This window comes from Leptodactylus fuscus, chromosome 2 (assembly GCF_031893055.1).
Source record: "Leptodactylus fuscus isolate aLepFus1 chromosome 2, aLepFus1.hap2, whole genome shotgun sequence".
In the NCBI taxonomy this organism is placed as follows: domain Eukaryota; kingdom Metazoa; phylum Chordata; class Amphibia; order Anura; family Leptodactylidae; genus Leptodactylus; species Leptodactylus fuscus.
This window is the reverse complement of record NC_134266.1, coordinates 264,104,317-264,123,339: the sequence shown is the minus strand read 5'-3', so window position 1 is coordinate 264,123,339 and position 19,023 is coordinate 264,104,317. Positions and strand designations below refer to the sequence as shown.

The 19,023-nt window shown below is 41.7% G+C and overlaps 1 protein-coding gene across 4 annotated transcripts in view; it reads left to right on the top strand.

The window, feature by feature from the left end:
* Window positions 1-19,023, top strand: part of FAT3 (FAT atypical cadherin 3) — a 502,317-nt gene that overhangs the window by 95,337 nt on the left and 387,957 nt on the right. For all 4 annotated transcript variants that reach the window (XM_075266169.1, XM_075266167.1, XM_075266168.1 and 1 more), the window contains exon 2: window positions 2,984-3,052. The gene's annotated coding sequence lies outside the window, so the exon portion shown is untranslated. The remainder of the gene's footprint in view (window positions 1-2,983; window positions 3,053-19,023) is intronic.

Sequence of the window (19,023 nt, the reverse complement as noted above, 5' to 3'; positions counted from 1 at the left end):
TAAAACATTCTGGGATTCTTTGAGTACCCTTCGAAGTTGGGTGTCTTCTGCTGGACCATTATTGTGTTATAACTTGGGCCATTCAGAGGATCTTCTGGTGATCTGGTGGGCCATTTTGACACTAAAGATCTAGACATTGTTGTGGATGGTAGTGTAGTCATTACATGGTTGATCATATAAATTATTCATCCTGACAACATCCATATCATGGGAATGAAGAACTAGGAAGTTGTATGGGCCCAAGACCCATCTATATCAACGTCCACCAATGTCCACATCCTACTACTGATATTGAAGTTAGTAAGGTCAGTGTCAGGTTGAGGTTCCTTGAGCCCACCAGATAAAAAGATTCTTGTATTCTAGGAAATAGACCATAGTACCCTTCAAAGTTAGATCTCTTTTGCTGGACCATGATTGTGTTAAGACCTGGGCCCACCGGGGATCCTCTAGTGCTCTGGTGGGCCATTTTGATACTGAGTAAGGATGTAGACATTGATATGGATGGTAGTGTAGTCATTCCATGGTTGATAATATAAATTATTCACCTTGTTAAACATCTGTGTCATAGAGATGAATAACCAGTAAGTTGTGTGGGCCCAAGAACCATCTATATCAAAGTCCACATCCTTACCACTGATATTGAAATCGGTTCAGTAAGGACAGTGAGTGAGGTTCCTTGGGCACACCAGATAAAACGATTCTGGGATTCTAGGAAATAGGCCATAGTACCCCTCATAGTTGAATCTCTTTTGCTGGACCATAATTGGTTTAAGACCTGGGCCTCTGGTGCTGTGGTGGGCCATTTCAACACTGAACAAAGTGGTAGACAATGATGTGGATGACAGTGTAGTGTTCTAGTGTAGTCATTACATGGTTGATCATATACATTATTTATCATGACAAATATCCGTGTCATAGGAATGAAAAAACAGTAAGTTGTGTGGGCCCAAGAACCATCTATATGTCCACATTCTTACTACTGAGATTGAAGTCGGTTCGGTAAGGACAGTGTCAGAGTGAGGTTCCTTGGGCCTACCAGATAAAAAGATTCTGGTATTCTAGGAAATAGACCATAGTACCCTTAGTATGACTTAGTAGACTGTAGAACAAAGTTGGGTGTCTTCTGCTGGACCATTATTGTGTTAAGACTTGGACCATCCGTAGGATCCCCTGGTGCTCTGGTGGGCCATTTTGACACTGAGTAAGGATGTAGACATTGATATGGACGGTCATAGCCTTATAAGAGCCAGAGCACATGACAAAAAGTATTGCCATCGTACAAATACCATAACAAAGGAGGAGAGGCATTAGAATTGTTCACTGAATACTGGACTTGTTCGACCGAATCAGGGACCTGATCTACCTGAACCCAAAACAGAACCAATTTTGGGAGGTTTGCCCATCTCTAGTCTTGAACATATCTGGACTCTATATGCTGTAATAGGTATGACTTTATGTATTAGGAAATTTGCAAATTTCCAAAAACAGTGATATCTCGGCAACACCAAGGGGTAAACACCGCCTGATATAGTTACCCCTATCTATCTATCTATCTATCTATCTATCTATCTATCTATCTATCTATCTATTGTGATGTACGGGGAGATTCAGAAGCTCTGATTTCTTTCCCAACAGTAGTCTTTATTGCAGCAGACAAGCTTAAAGGTACAGGTAGTGCTGCTCAGCAGCTCAGCATGTCAAAACAAACAAATGAAAATAAAGACCTACGCCTCTCCGGCGGCTTACTAAATGAGTTATTCCCTCACTAACCAGGGGGTCAGCCTACTGCTGACCTAACAAACAAGGTTCACAAGCAAACAAGGGGTACACATACCCGGCCCTTTAACAGCGTCCTTTTTGGCAGAGCTTTCCCAGACCGGTTGAGTGTGTGTTTCAGTCTTTCTCCTCTCTCTCTCACTAACCAGCACACCTGTGCTACTTACAGAGCTCTGCTGGTCTGTTTCCAAGCCTGGAATGGATTGCCCTGCAGGACTGGCCCGAACTTTACTCCAGTCCGGGACCTACAAGCTAAACGCCTGTGTATACTGCAACAGTCTTGGGGAAAAATAGCGGTTCTCCCACACTATACCTCTCTCCACTTCACACTATCTATCTATCTATCTATCTATCTATCTATCTATCTATCTCCTATCTATCTATCTATCTATCTATCTATCTATCTATCTATCTATGGGGTTCTCACAATAGACTTCCTTTACGTTACTTAAATTCTTGGCTTCTTGGTTATGATGATCTTACACCAGACTCTTACAGTACCTATCAAACCCCCCATTGTAGTAATAGTGCAAATACTACCGATACAATAGTGTTTCCTTGTGTTACGTGAGATTCCAAAGGGGTTTCCATGGCAGCAATGTTCTAAGGAACCCGGAATAATTATCTATGGATACATGAGTGTGTGTAAGTGCCATTGCACCGTAAGTGAGGATCTTGGGATGACTACTCTCTAATCTAGTGTGCGTTACCATGACAATGCACAGACAAGAATAGAAATTGTTTTTTTTTATTTCTTGCCTTGGTATTGTACAATTGCCCTCCCCCTTTGAAATGAGCACTAGGAGTCCCATTCATGCCCTCCATGTTTCCTCTAACATGATATAACAATAACTTCATCACAATCCAATAGATAAAAAAAATTGACATTCACACGAGCTAAAAAAAATTGGAAAATAATAAAAAAAAACTAAAAAAAATCATAAAATATTAAATTCATTATTTTATTTCATTTTTTTTCTATTAAGACTTTAATTTTTCTATTTAATTTTTTGTTATTATTTTTTTTATTTTACAATAAAATTTTTATATTTTTCGTTTTATTTTATTTTGATTTTTTTATGGTTAAAAATTTGCTGTAGACTTTAATATAGTTGATAAATACACAAAAAGAAAATGTGTTCTTTTAGTTTAGATTTAGTCTTTAAGATCACTAAAGTATCTTATTTTTGCTTTTCCTTCCTTACAGGGCCTACTGATGCTGAAGGAGTCCGAGAAAGAGGAATAGGGAACTTTGGACCAAATATAGAATTTTCAGGTATGTGATAGATTCTGTGATTTGGTGAGAGTTTTTGTACTCGATGTACCATATGGCGGCACATAGCCGCATGTGTGCCCAAGACATTAAAAGGATTGTCCCACCATCACAAATTATCACAGGAAAGGGGATAAGTCTATGATTGTCCGGGATTCCACCAATTATGAGAAGGTCAAATAGACACTCTGCCCTCCTTTCAAGGACTGTGGGACTGATAAGGACTTGGTTTTTGGTCTGTTCAGATGGGAACTTGGGTTGTGCAAACTCATGATCGGGCAACCTCAGTGATCAGACACTTAGCATTCTCCTGAGGATAGGGGATAAGTTGTGTTTATGGGACAAGCCCTTTAATTCCCCTATCCATGATCCACCATATGGTGCCTCCATGTAGCACCATATTGTAGATATTCTTAAGTAGAAACAGGACAATACTTGTATAAGACTACCTTGAAGTTCTTGAGTCCAGGTGCAAAATTGGTAACCAGTCACTCCCAACCATCGTTATTAGTTATGGTCTTCTTATATAGGTTGGAGGAACCTCCTAGAGTCCTGAAAGACTTTAAGGCCTGGTTACAACTGCAAACTCTGGAGGCATGCAGAGGTACAATAAGGTCCTACAGACTTCTTCTGGTGACGTGTTGTATGGGTATTAAGTGTTGCAAGTACAATTAAAAGCTGAGAAATTTATGTAGCTTCTTCATAGAGGACCCTTCACCACTTTCACCAACTCCAGTCTTTGCATCCTTCTATGGGCACAGCTCCACTGATTCCGGCACAGTTGGAATTTTTTCTCTAGCCCCCACCGTTCCTGAGCAATCACTGCTGTTAGCTTCAGCACTGTTATACTCTATGTTGTAAAGTGGGCGGTCCCGGTCTCTCTGCCATAGTCCAGGACCGCCCACCTGACAGTAGAGCTATTAATTGTGCTGAAACTAACATAAAGGATTGCTCGGGAATGGTAGGGACTAGAGAAAAAATTCCAACTGCGCCAGAATCAGTGGAGTGGTGCCTGTTGAATGATACTAAGGGTTGGTGGAGGTGGAGGTGGTGAATGGTCCTCTTTAAAGTGTTTATAGGGCTTTTAAAAATCGATTCTAGATAGGCCTTTTGACGGAACCCCCTTAGATCAACTGTATCCCTGTGATGGTTTGGCCTAAAGTGCTCCCCTGCTTTAATAGTCATGGTTATGACTCTGCAGAGGTTGTCCCATGCAACACCAAAGGCCACAGGCTGCACTACTTACAGCAAGTACAAGTGAGCATTGCTACTTGTGCTGGCATGATCTGCAGCAGGACCCGAGCCGATCGAAAATTGATGTCCTGTGATATAATTTGGACATCAATTTTGAAAATATGTATAACCCTTGTCATACCGAGCATAGATTCTTTTATTCCATCCCAGGTCCAACACCATTAGACAACCATAGATTTCATACAGAGTCAAGTGCTCTAAAAGTGCTCCTACCCGAAGCAATTCTTATTAAAACTTATAAAATCCTCTCCACACTGAAGTAGTGGATTTGACATCTTCAATTTTTCCATTTTCCATGTAATTCACCTCAAGTGCGGTATTTTATCGAGTGTTACTTTATGTAAAAGCTAATTGCAGTTTTATTCATTCTCCTTGATAAATATGCAGTAGTCATAGCCGTGTATACAGGATGAGTATTGGGCGGTAGATCCTTGTGTCTATGGCGTTCAGTGCTAAATGTGTGTCCAATACCTGGCCCGTTCTACGCATTTCACCAATGACCCAAGACTCCTAAGGTGTCCATAGACATCAGATGAATGTTGGCCAGGTCAACCATCTAATATCCAACCATGTCCAGATGGCAGGGCATGAGACCACCTCAAATTCCTCTTGTAAGCATAGTCTAACCAAGTTTCATAGAGAATCCTCAAGAAAAGTATCATAACTTAGTCCAGTGGAGGTATTCTTCACTAGAAATGTCCCCCAAGGAGACACCATCCAGAAGAATATGCCAGTTGATTCTAAGGGACTCCATGTGCCACCATGCAAGGTCCATGTCCCTATCCATCCTCCCTATTCTCGGACTCCTCCTTTACATTTCTATGGCTGACTATATACATTACATTGCCATTTTTCGGCCTACAGCTATTCCTCCCAAACCCCAGCATAGAGAATTCGGAGACTCATCTGGTGGTATCTTAACCTTGAAGAGAACAAAACGGTTGGGTTTGTTGTTTTTCTACCCGATTCTTCTTTTTCTTGAAATCTGAGAGAGGAGACTCTTATAGACATTAGATGGTTGCCAGTCCTGTCAAAATTAGGGTGGTCACTTGACATGAATGAGCATGGTCATTCTTAAAGGCGTTGCCCACTTTGGACAATCCATGTTATGTAGTTGACTGAATTGCTTTTTTCCTTTTCCAAAGACTCTAAAAAGTGAAATTTGGAGTCCTTAGCATGTTCATGTACCTGTTGAAGACAAAATGCATGGACATATTGTAATTCTTCCCGATCCTTCTTTTTATCAATATCTTAAAGAAAAGCCAGGAGGCCCTTAAAGACTTTAGATGATTGCCAGTCCTTTCAAAATTGGTGTATTCAGATGACATGAATCTAACTATTAATGGGGTTGCCCACTTTGGACAGTCCATGCTACATAGTTGACCATATTGTTTTTGAGGATATTGTCACTCCTTAGGGAGAGACCACCATATAGGTGTATGGAGACTTATTAAGCCATTGGCGCTCCACTGTGAGGGATCATGGGAAGAATATGCAAATCTGTCTCCCAGGGTGTTAGTATAGGGAGACAGTGCCTCAGTCATGCAGCCCAATAGAGGGCGCTCCCTTTAACATCATGCCCGACCTTCCCAGAGGCCTTTGCTGCAATGATGTGGGATTATTACCAAGTTAGTCTCTCAGCCGAGGACAGCTGTTTTGATCTGTTGGATCTCTTCAGCCCGGCGCAGAGAAGACTAACTTGGCAGAGGTGAGAGGCTTCTAGACCAGGTTAAGGGGATATCGTCACTTGGTAATAATCCCACATCATTGCAGCAAAAGCCTATGGGAAGGTCGGGCATGATGTTAAAGGGAGCGCCCTCTATTGGGCTGCATGACTGAGGCACTGTCTCCCTATACTAACACCATGGGAGACAGATTTGCATATTCTTCCCTTATTGTTTTTATCATTTTTGGAAAAGTTTGGAATCGAATGTAGTTTCGTTGTACCAGTTTGGATAAAGTTATCCGCTCTACCTTGCACTCTTATTAGGACTGGGTCAAAAGTTGGTCTGGAGACCCAAGAACCCATGTAGCTGAGATATCTTCTTTATTACCTCCTTCCAAGACGATTCTAGCCATGAGTCATAAGGAGAGCGCGAAAGAAAAATCACAGCAGTCACTGAAATAGTTAAAGTAATTCTGCTCATTAATTCCTTTGTTTCCTTCAACCCACACAATAATGGAGAAACCATGGCTTCCGGAACGACACCTGTGGGACTATAATGGTGTACACCTCAGTATATATCACCAGGACACATTGACTATGACCTTGGTCTAATCACTTTGATGACAGTGACTCCGTAGACATATCCGTCTGAGATTAGAACCGGAACGTAGAGAGATTTTATATTATTATTATTAGATCTTTTTGGATTTTTTTTTTTCTTTTTACTGTATGGGAACGTGAAAAACAAGACTTTGCTAGACCGTGTCTTCAAAAGAAGTATTTTACCTGATTTATGGAAGGGATCTGCAATGCACGCCATATCTCATGAACCACAACTAAGAGTCCCTTTAAAAAGAGTTATAGTTGCGAGCCCTGGAGTATTGTGTCTGCTTCCAGCCTGAGGCTCTCAGCACTATACCATTCTGCCATTAACAGCCCTGTATGTTATAGTACATCCCTCTGAAGAATTTATCCCGCAGAGAGCCTCCCCTGCCACTGCATATTCACATCATTTCTGTGCCAAAAGCCGACTGTTGCAGGGTATCGGCTTTCACGCGCTATGCTACGGACTCACACTTTAAGAATTAGCATCTCTACAGACATGGCTTTCCCGTGACTTTGCAAGTCATCACTGTATTATGTTACCCAGGATGTAGATTGGCTGCCAGTGTAGGCATTAGGGGCCCTGGAGAAGAGTCATGTTGGCCCTATCAACCTTGCACATCTCTCCTGTCCCAAGATGGTTGGGTTTAATGGTATGATCAACATCTAGACAGGAGGATCCTAGTGATTTTTGCAATTGGGCCTACATTACTTTACCTGTCCAGTTGTGGGGTGTTCCATTAGAACATACATTTTTGAAAATCCCCCCAAAAAAAATTTTCAAAAAATTCTCCATTTTGAACAATTCCTACTGGTTATCAGTGTCTCTTGATAATGGGTTAATCATAACATATCCATCTTCTGGAATCCCAGTGATCACCTAATCTTTGGGAAGACCTGACACTAAGTGTTCACTTTTCCTGCAGCACCGCCACAGGAGAAATTAAGTATTACACTGTGTCCATTCCAATCAGTATAATGCAGGACAAGACAGGTCCTCCATAGCGAGAGACGCTGCCGTAACCACTCTTTAGTCTGGTCGAGAGATGAGGATACTAAATGGGCAACCCAATATTAAAGAGGTTGTCCAGGGAGTCTTTACTTACTTGTCCTGGATTATTGCAGCTGATGGACGACCACATCACAACTCTGGGTCATGTGATCCAATGCGACTTTCAGCCTCCTAAGCTGTCGCGCCCCATTCTCCACCAATCTAAAAAATTAATTATTTGAAATTGGTAGAGGAACGACCCCAGAGACTGAAGGCTGCTTCGGATCTGAGCCTATGTGACGTGGCCAGAGCAACCAGAACCCAGGACAGGTAAGTAAATTAACAATCCCCGGAATGCCTTTAATTCAGAATCCCCTAATAGGGTATAGGACAAGTGGTTTTTGGCACACAGAAGAAAAATTAGAAAACCTTATAAAAAAAAAAAAAAAAATTCTAAAAACCAATGGGGAATATCCAGTGCTTACTCCATGCTATCCAACTTGAGTAGGGTTTCTACTCCAAACCTCCAAAAGCAAAGAGGACTGTATTGTCTATGATGTTCTCATGAGCCCATTCATCTAAAATTCATAGCACAACAAAGACTGGCTACGTTATTCACTTCAGTGATTCTTCATTGTTGGCTAGCAAGACTAAAAAAAATCAGGTGACCAATCGTGCTCAGACATGGTTGGATCATTCGCGCTACACCGTCATGAACATGGAAGACTATACAGACTGTCTATGTTGCCCTCAAGAGCCAAGTGTTCATGTATGAATGGTCAGTAAGACTGAGAACATCTGATTCCTAAAAATCCAACCCAAAAATTCTTTACTCTCCATATATATGTCTAGTATTTAAGCCAGAATGATCATACATGTTAAGAACTTAACCAATCGCTGACCAAAACAGTAGATGTTTATCTAAGGTCCATGGTCAAATGTAGTTTCATGGAGATATGGTTCAACCCCTCCAAAAGACCCCTTCTATGAGAAGACCAGCTTTCATCTAGAGTAACAATTTTTATCACAGATTTTTGGTTCTCATATATCATTGAGAAGGTTCCTCCAGAACCATGGTTCTCAAATCGGTGGGCCCATGGATACGTCATATCTCTAGGAGTTACTTAGACGGTACTATGCTTGTTCATGTATTTAACGTCAGTATGGTGTATCATTTAGGCCACAGGTGTACTTTGACGTAATATTTGAGTAAGGGCAGTGGCTTAAGGACATTATGAAACATTGTCGAAGAGGACCATTTTGGGTGGTAGTCATCTTAAAGAAGTCTTTGAGCTAAAGGTGGCCATACACATTTAGATTAACGTCTGCCAAAGGCACCGATCTTCTAATGTGTACGGTGGTTTCTTGACTCTCCTGACGATGCAAGGGGAAGAAGAAGCGGACATTTTGAATTTCCACGCTTGATCTTTTTGCCTATTGGAGCAATAAGCCACCACTAGAGGTGTTTAGTCGTGAGGGATAGATATCGGTTGAATGAGCTTTACTATTGAAATGGTATGGCCATCTTAAATGATCACAAAATTCTGTAGGGTTTTCCAACATTGCTAAAAATAAATTAGATGGTGACCCTGCTTGGACCTCCTAGACTCTCCAGAGATAAAACACAGATGGTCATGAATTATGAACGTTCAGGGGCAGTCAAAATATTGAGAACATTTTTGACCATCCCAGGTGCAGTGCAAGTGTCCTACAGACCCAGATCTATTCTATTGCCTTCAAGGATAAAGAGAAATCCGGCCATAGCGGACTGTTAACCATTTGACTAGACGAGTCTCCCGGCAGCTGCTCGGCTTGGTATTAGGGATTAGATTCCACTGTGCCGTCCCGGCAGACCCTTCCCCATTAGCACAACGACAATGTTCTCTTTGTAACAGTACTTTACCTTGAATTTCAAATAAGGTTCATTAATGTCAATGTCTTCACCCGGGCATGTACGCCCCCCCAGCTTTTCAGGAGCACTTTGTGGGTTTTTTTGTCCCCCCACCACCCCACCCCACCACCTCCTCCCTCTCAAGCAAACCTGCCATGTGTTTACATCATTCACAAAATGTTTTGACATCCTTCTTCTCAGATTTCCTCATTCCCTTTCATGCCCTTACCCCAGCCCTCCAGTGTAACTGATTTTTCTCATTATGTTGAAGTGCCCGCCACATCAGTCTGGCAATCTCCCTTGTGATAGATAGGCTACCATAATTTAGATGAATACACAGCTGGTTCGTATCTATCGCTGTCTAAACTGCGACACAATACGCCGCTAGGTCGTTCCCCGGAGACCTGTAATCCTTTAGTTATTTTTGGGCAGTGTTTTATTTTTTTTTCTTTTAAATCCGTATTTATTGGTAGATTTGTCATATCGTCAGATCAAATATCATCACGATAAGCCACCATTTGGCATGACCTCTTCTCCCTTGGAACAATTTGGCTTCACCAGTATTACATATAATTGAAATTGAGACAAAAATTTACCAAAATTTTTAATAGGTAAGAAAATTGGAGAAAAAAATGGAGTCCTTCAAATTCTACCGAGGGGTTCATTGTTCCAACCAAAAATTTGGATGCAGTTTTATTTTTCGTTATAGGGGAGCTCTCACTGGAGAATGTAATTGTGATCTAGACAAGGCCTTAAGAGGCCAACACACGTTAGATGGACGTTGGCCAAACCTGGCAATGTTGCAAGGACCTCCTAACGTGTATGGAGTTGTTTTGATTCTATCTTGATGGCAGAATTCGGAAGAAAGGAGAACCAACTATGCAAGTGTCATTGTTATCATGGAAGATAAACCTTGTGCGTTGGAGCCTGGTGATGGTTTGTTCCCCTCTGTCCATTGGGATATATGTACATGTGTATGAGGAGGTGGTGGAGGAATAGCGTTCCTATTTTAGGCTAGGCTCACATCCTGCACAGAGGACTTTTCTCTCTGACGATTTCAGTAAAAACGAGAGACACCTGCGGATCCCATTATAGTCCATGTTCGTGGGTAATCGCTGTTGTAGCGGACCGGCTCTCCATCGTTCCGGTCCCTGGACACACCCAAACAATGGAGATCCCGAGACAAGTGTAAACCAAGCCTAAAGGCGTTTCCCAGGCTTATCAGTGGATGACCTACTCTTGGGATAGGTCATCAATTGAAGAACATTGGGGTACCACACCTGAGCCCCCCACAATTTGCTGTTTGGGAGAGTGTTACACACACTGATATACCGGGGGTATATACAAAATAAGAAAAACATGGTGGCTTTTCTAAAAAAAAGTGCCACACCTCTCCACAGGCTGTATGTGGTATTGCAGTTTCATTCATTTGCTTCAAAGGAGTGGAAATACAATACCAGTCACAACCTATGGACAGATTTCTAGCCATGTTTTTCTTATCCTGTACAATCCCTTTAAGGATATTGATAGACTGCCTATGTTTACAGGGTCTGGATTGGATGTAGAGGGGGGATGGATATAAGTGTAAAACAACCTTTAATTAAACCAGCATTAAAGGGGCGATTTATCAACGTAGACCACGCATTTCTGCAAGACGGAGATTACTCCAGGTTTATCAAGGAAAGCAGTTGTGTGGAAATCAATGGTGAGGTTCCCCTGGAGAAATACCGAGGAATCTCTGTGTTTGTACAGCCATCGCAGGGTTACTTCTGAGCGCTAGGACCGCCTCGTGTCTCGGTGAATCTGGACGCCTCTCTGATGGAGGTGCACTGAGGATAATATACCAAAATTATACTGTAAGGCGGAAGTTACTAAGTCTAAGTCACCCGTGCGCTGGAAGAACATGTGCCAAATTTATGGAGAGCCTCAGCCTTGTAACGTACTGAGCACATCTAGTGCCAGAAATTCAAGCTGTCATACATTTTCCCTATAATTAAGACCCAGTTTTGGTGCAAATGATAGTAAATCCCTCTGGGGGAAGCAGGCCACGCCCCATAGCGAAGGTCCGCCCACTTCTGTGGAAAGTGGCGTAAAACCGTAAAAAGTGGGAAACTGGAAAAAAAAAAAAAAATACTGTGTGTCAAAATTTGAAGCTTTTACAGATTTGCTTCCCCATGTTGCGGAAACACAACTTCACCCCTGCAATTCTGTCAGATAATCCTCGTGTCCTCCAGATAATGATTACAAGCACAAACTCTTTGGTAATATCTTCATTTATTTTGCTTGCAATGAAAAAACACAAAAGAGAATGAAAAAAAAGTCAAATCATTGATCATTTTACACAAAACTCCAAAACTGGTCCGGACAGAAGTATTGGCGCCCTCAGCCTAATACTTGGTAGCACAACCTTTAGACACAATAACTGCGCACAACCGCTTCCGCTAACCAGCAATGAGTTTCTTACAAGGCTCTGCTGGAATCTTAGACCATTCTTCTTTGGTAAACTGCTCCAGGTCCCCCCTGAGATGTGAAGGGGGCCTTCTCCAAACTGCCATCAGGAGATCTCTCCCCCTCCCCCACAGGTGTTCTATGGGATTCAGGGCTGGACTCATTGCTGCCACTTTACAAGTCTCCAGGGCTTTCTCTCACCACCATTTTCTAGTGCTGACCTGAAGTGTGTTTTGGGTCCTTGTCCTGCTGGAAGAGCCCTGACCTCTGAGGAAGACCCAGCTTTCTCACACTGGGCCCTACATGATGCTGCACAATGTGTTGGTCGTCTTCAGACTTCATAATGCCATGCACACGGTCAAGCAGTCCAGTGCCAGAGGCAGCAAAGCAACCCCAAAACATCAGGGACCTCTGCCATGTCTGACTGTAGGGGGCGTCTTCTTTTCTTTGAAGGCCTCTCTTTTTTTCCTGTAATCTCTATGTTGAGGCCTTTTCCTACTTTTGTCTCATCTGACCAGAGAACATTCTTCCAGAACGTTTTTGGCTTTCTCAGGTAAGTTTTGGCAAACTCCAGCTTGGCTTTTATATGTCTCTGGGTAAGAAGTGGGGTCTTCCTGGGTCTCCTACCATACAGTCCCTTCTCATTCAGACGATGACAGATAGTACGGGGTGACACTGTTGTACCCTCGGACTGCAGGGCAGCTTGGACTTGTTTGGATGTTAGTCGAGGTTCTTTATCCACCATCCGCACAATCTTGCGTTGAAATCTCTCATCAATCTTTCTTTTCCGTCCACATCTAGGGAGGTTAGCCACAGGGCCATGGGCTTTACACTTCTTGATGACACTGCGCACGGTAGACACAGGAACATTCAGGGCTTTGGAGATGGACTTGTAGCCTTGAGATTGCTCATGCTTCCTCACAATTTTGCTTCTCACGTCCTCAGACAGTTCTTTGGTCTTCTTTCTTTTCTCCATGCTCAATGTGGTCACACAAGGACACAGGACAGAGGTGGAGTCAACTTTAATCCATTTCAACTGGCTGCAAGTGTGATTTAGTTATTGCCACCACCTGTTAGGTGCCTCAGGTAAGTAACAGGTGCTGTTAATTACACAAATTAGAGAAGCATCACATGATTTTTTAAACAGTGCCAATACTTTTGTCCACCCCCTTTTTTATGTTTGCTGTGGAATTATATCCAATTTGGCTTTTTGACAATTCTTTTTGTGGTTTTCCATTGAAGACAAATTAAATGACAATAATAATACCGAATTTGTGATTGCAATCATTTTCTGGAAGAAACTGAGTATTATCTGACCAATACTTTTGGCCAACACTGCAGGAGATAGATAGATATATAGATAGATAGATAGATAGATAGATAGATAGATAGATAGATAGATAGATAGTGAGATAGATAGATAGATAGATAGATAGATAGATAGATAGATAGATAGATAGAGAGTGAGATAGATAGATAGATAGGAGATAGATAGATAGATAGATAGATAGATAGATATGTGATATAGATAGATAGATAGATAGATAGATAGATAGATAGATAGATAGATAGATAGATAGATAGGAGATAGATAGATAGATGATAGATAGATAGATAGATAGATAGATAGATAGATAGATAGATAGAGAGTGAGATAGATAGATAGATAGATAGATAGGAGATAGATAGATGATAGATAGATAGATAGATAGATAGATAGATAGATAGATAGATAGGAGATAGATAGATGATAGATAGATAGATAGATAGATAGATAGATAGATAGATAGATAGATAGATAGATATTACATTGGTGTGCTCTCACTGGAATTCCCCAAACCTTGTACCATAAATCTTATATATTTCTTAGTGATTAACCCATTGTCGCCATCCTGATGATTCACGTCCTGGTTTAATTTCGCCTCATACTGTATCACATCTATAATCTATTGAGCCGGGGTAATACAGTTCTGCTCCGGGAGATATGTGATATATCTATCTTTCTTTCTCTCTGGACTTTGTTTAATAAAGAAGTTATGAATCCAGTATCCGGCGGTGAGGCCGCTAACACCGTACACCAGGACGGCTACGCACATTGAGAGTGGTGGTCGCAGGACTTCACCTCCCAACATCTGAGTCCAAACTGCACCATTTTACTAACGTTCCCCCAAACCCCACAGAACACTCCCTTGCTGTCAGATCCGCGGCCTTAGCCCTAATTTTAAAGGGGAAGGAATACTGAGGAGGTTGAGTATTTGATTCCTATGTTCGGCAGTCAGGCATGGATATGATTGAGTGTCCTGTATGTCGCTTCTGTCATAGGCCCCGCCAATAAATCAGCACATTTTACATTATTAAAGCTCCCTGTTCTGCACGGAATTAGTCGCTGACTGATTTATGAGAATTATAAAGTGCGCTGAAGATCTGTTTTTCTGGAAAATTTCAGCACCCGAGTTACCGCCATCTACTCCTGCAATTAAACCGTCTGCCATAAGTGACAACCATTAGAGCAGGGACGGGGGTCGATCGGTGGCCATTACCGAGGCGGCGACTACCTCACATGACTACGACATGTCTTATATGGCCACATCTTGGTCAGACTCATATATAAAATCTGTCGTCTTGCACCATATATGTGGTATATTTTTGGTTGTCATACAATGTCCTGGAAACCATCAGTAGGTAGAGATGAGCAAATCAGATTCAACCCAAATTTTTGGGTTTGACCCAAACCTGAAAGTAGAGCGGGTCATCAGATCCCAGAGTATAATAGAGGGGAGGTGTAGAAAACATAAATAACAAAAAGTTATACTCACCTTTCTTAGCTCTTTTGGGCTTCCCCAAGGTGTTCAGCGCCTTCTTAGTCCTCTTTTGGCCTCCTGGGTGACATCAAGTCACCCCTGAGGTCTGTGATTGGGCCTCGGCGGTCACACGGGCTGTACCTACGTCATGACATTTGCGTCGTATTATGATGTCAGCATGCCCCATGTGACTGCTAAGGCCCAATCACAGGACTCAAGGGTGCCCCAGGGACTAATGACATCAACCAGGAGGCCAGAAGAGGACGCAGAGAGGGAGCCCAAAGAAGTGAGGGAAGGTGAGTATAAACTGTTTTATAGTGTTAATTTTTTTTGTTAATTTTTTGCACCTCCGCCTTTTGCACCTTTTGCACCTCCGCCTCCCAATCTTAATCATTATCTTGGTCCGAACCCGAAATGCCACAAATCTTCAGTTTGCCCATCTCTTACCATCTCTTGCCCATCTTGTACCAAACAAGTATCTAAATATTGTAATTAACCCAGAAATACATTCATTAGGGAATCATGAGTTAAGCTTTAAGGGTTAATAAAGTCAGCCAGACTCATTGCCCCTATAGGGGAGTTCACACGGAGTAACGTGCCGCGTGATGTGGCACGTATACGTCGTGTGAGATTTTGCAGGCTGTATACGCTCCCATTGATTTCAATGGGAGCGTGGATCGTAAACGCCGCGTTATTTTGCGGCCACAAAATCACGGATTCACATAATTATAATTGTAGATCTGTCAACAGAAGGCTCCTGATGGTTTCCACATACATGTTCTATATCATGCAAGATACAAATAAGTGAACTTTTTAACATGAGCATGAAGCCAATGTGACACCATGACAGCCAGATAAGCTGTTCATAGGCGTACACCAAAAACACATCATAATTATAGATCCGTCAACAGCAGTTTGTTCATGGATTCAACACACATTTTCTTCACTGCAAAATAAGTGAAAGCTTAATCATTGCAGTGTTAATGAAATCGCACTCTTCTGCACCTAAAAACATGCAATACGAATACCAGAAGCTTGCTGATGGTTTCCAAACAGCAACAGATGTTCCCTAAATTACAGAGATTAAACATGTACTAAACAATCCACAACCTATTCACATCATTATTTTATTATGCATACATGCAATGTATACGTATACACAAAACAAGCAATAAGAATTTTAGATCTGTCAACAGCAGCTTATTGGTGGTTTCCAAATAGCAACAGGCATTCCCTACACGGCTGAGACTGAAAATACGCTGAACCATAAATCAAGTTTGTCTCACATCACATAAAGTCTATTTACTACGTATGCCTATGTAAGAGACAATAAGAACTGTAGATCTGTCAACAGCAGCTTATTGGTGGTTTCTAAATAGCAACACATGTTCCCTACGCAGCAGAGATTAAAAATACACTGAACAATAAATAAAAGTGATGTTACGTCTACAGATATCTACAACAGTATACCATTGTGCATACAGAGCTCCCAATAAGAATCATAGATCTGTCAACAGCAGCTTGTTGATGGTTTTTAAATAACATAACATGTTTTCTGTAAAATGTACTTTAAAATAGATGAATACATTGTAAGACCAACAGCCTATTGAGAGCGATATAGTTAGAACTGGAGATCTCTTAGCAGCAGCTTGCTGATGGTTTCCAAATAGCATCAGACAATACTTATACTGCAGAGACTAAAAGTGTGCGCAACAGTAAATGAAATTGCACAGCCTATTTACAACAGCACGCTGTTGAGCATACATAGCAACCTATAGCAATTGTAGATCTGTCAACAGCAGCTTGTTGATGGTTTCCAAATAGCAACAAATGATCCCTATACTGCAGAGACTAAAAGTGTGCTCGATAGTAAATGAAAATTGTACAGCCTATTTACAACAGCACGCTATTGTGCATACATAGCAACCTATAGGAATTGTAGATCTGTCAACAGCAGCTTGTTGATGGTTTCCAAATAGAATCAGACAATCCTCATACTGTAGAGACTAAAAGTGTGCTCAACAGTAAATGAAAATTGTACAGCCTATTTACAACAGCACGCTGTTGCGCATACATAGCAACCTATAGCTATTGTAGATCTGTCAACAGCAGCTTGTTGATGGTTTCCAAATAGCAACAGACGATCCCTATACTACAGAGACTAAAATTGTGCACAACAGTAAATGAAAATTGCACCGCCTATTTACAACAGCAACCTATTGTGCATACATAGCAACCTATAGGAATTATAGATCTGTCAACAGCAGCTTGTTAATGCTTTACAAATAACAACAGACAATCCCTATACTGCAGAGACTAAAAGTGTGCTCAACAGTAAATGAAAATTGTACAGCCTATTTACAACAGCACGCTATTGCAACCTATAGCAATTGTAGATCTGTCAACAGCAGCTTGTTGATGGTTTCCAAATAGCAACAGACAATCTTTATAATGCAGAGACTAAAAGTGTGCGCAACAGTAAATGAAAATTGTACAGCCTGTTTATAACAGCAACCTATAGGAATTGTAGATCTGTCAACAGCAGCTTGTTGATGGTTTTTAAACAGAAACATATTTTCTCTATACTACATAGCACACACTTAAAATAAATGAATACCATGTCAGGCCTACAGCCTATTTCTTCACACACGCACACTTTTAGTCCCTGTGGTGTAGGGAATCTATGTTGCTCTTGCGAACCCATCTACAAACTGCTATTGACTGATTTTCAATTCTTAGCATGTGTCACTAAGAACCGGAGATCTGTCAATAGCCGATTGTTGATGGTTTCCCAATAGCAACTTAAATTTTCTACACTGCAGGGACTAAAACTGAAATTGATCTCCCATCGCATATGGCCTATTTACAGCATATGCCTACATAAGATGTAATAAGAATTGTGGATCCATCAACAGCAGCTTGATGATGGTTTTCTTATAGCAAAAATAATGTAAACGAAGAATAATAGAAAACAGAGAGAATTTCTATGTTCTAACTAGAAAATATTCATCAAAGGTGGCAACTAATGACATCACTGCAGCGATCTTTAGGGTTATTGTCACCCAGCTTTACCAGACCCCAGAATGGAAGAAGAGGACGTTTCAAGGACATCATTTTTTTTATTATTTAAAGGGGAAATACCCTTTTAATTCTAAAACCTAAAGCGCCATAGATCTGACCTGAGATACCGATGGCCAGTAAACAAACCATACATTGTGCTGCCGACCGATGCGCTTGTTCCGTGCGTTGTGAATTATTGATCCGCGAGTCGTAGCCATTAATCCCCGACCAGCGGCAGTGCCTATTGATTGCCCTTGCTGCTTATTGTGGTCACCCCGTGTATATTAAAGACCTTGATAAATTGGGGACGGCTAAATCTATGGCAATACGTTATTTGATTAGAAGGCAATGAGCGTGAGCGGCCATGAGCATATCCAATGATTGGGAGCACGATCAGGGTAACGGGTAATAATTCCCCGGCCGCGCCCTGACGGTTCGAGTCCCCCATGAAACGTCGCTGATTTATGATAAAGTCCATAGATTTGGATTGGTTTAGTAGATGGAAAAGCCAGCGCCCCTAGAGAGCGACTGGTAATGTATTGTAGGAAGGAGCCCCTGTAGAAGTGATATGGATCGGTCATCTCATTAGACCCTACCCAGCGCCACGCGGAAAAATCCAGAATTAAAGGGGATGTGTCATGGACGGAATCGAGGCTTGATTTATTAGGTGCAAGTCTTAGTATGTAGATGTGACTATGTTGTACATAGTTATTTTCTATGGGGCAGCCATATTGGTGACCTTTTTTCTGGCTAAGCAGTGAGGCGGGGGGGTGTGTGCTTTACGGCAGCTGCAAAGAAGAATGATAGTTAATGGAAAGAACTGTTTCTAGGAAATGTAGCTAGTCATGGTTATGGGGCATCCATATTGGCCACCTTCTTTCTGGCTAAGCAGTGAGGCAGGGGGGGTGCGCTTTATGGCAGCTGCAAAGAAGAATGATAGTTAATGGAAAAAACTGTCTCTAGGAAATGTAGCTAGTCATGGTTATGGGGCATCCATATTGGCCACCTTCTTTCTGGCTAAGCAGTGAGGCAGGGGGTGCGTGCTTTACGGCAGCTGCAAAGAAGAATGACAGTCAATGGAAAGAAATGCGTCCATAAGACTATTAATGTCTCTAGGAAATGTTGTAGCTAGTCATGGTTATGGGGCAGCCATATTGGCCACCTTCTTTCTGGCTATGCAGTGCAGCAAGGAGTGTGCGCTTTATGGCAGCTGCAAAGAAAGGTGTCCATAAGACTAATAAAGTCTCTTGGAGAGGTCGT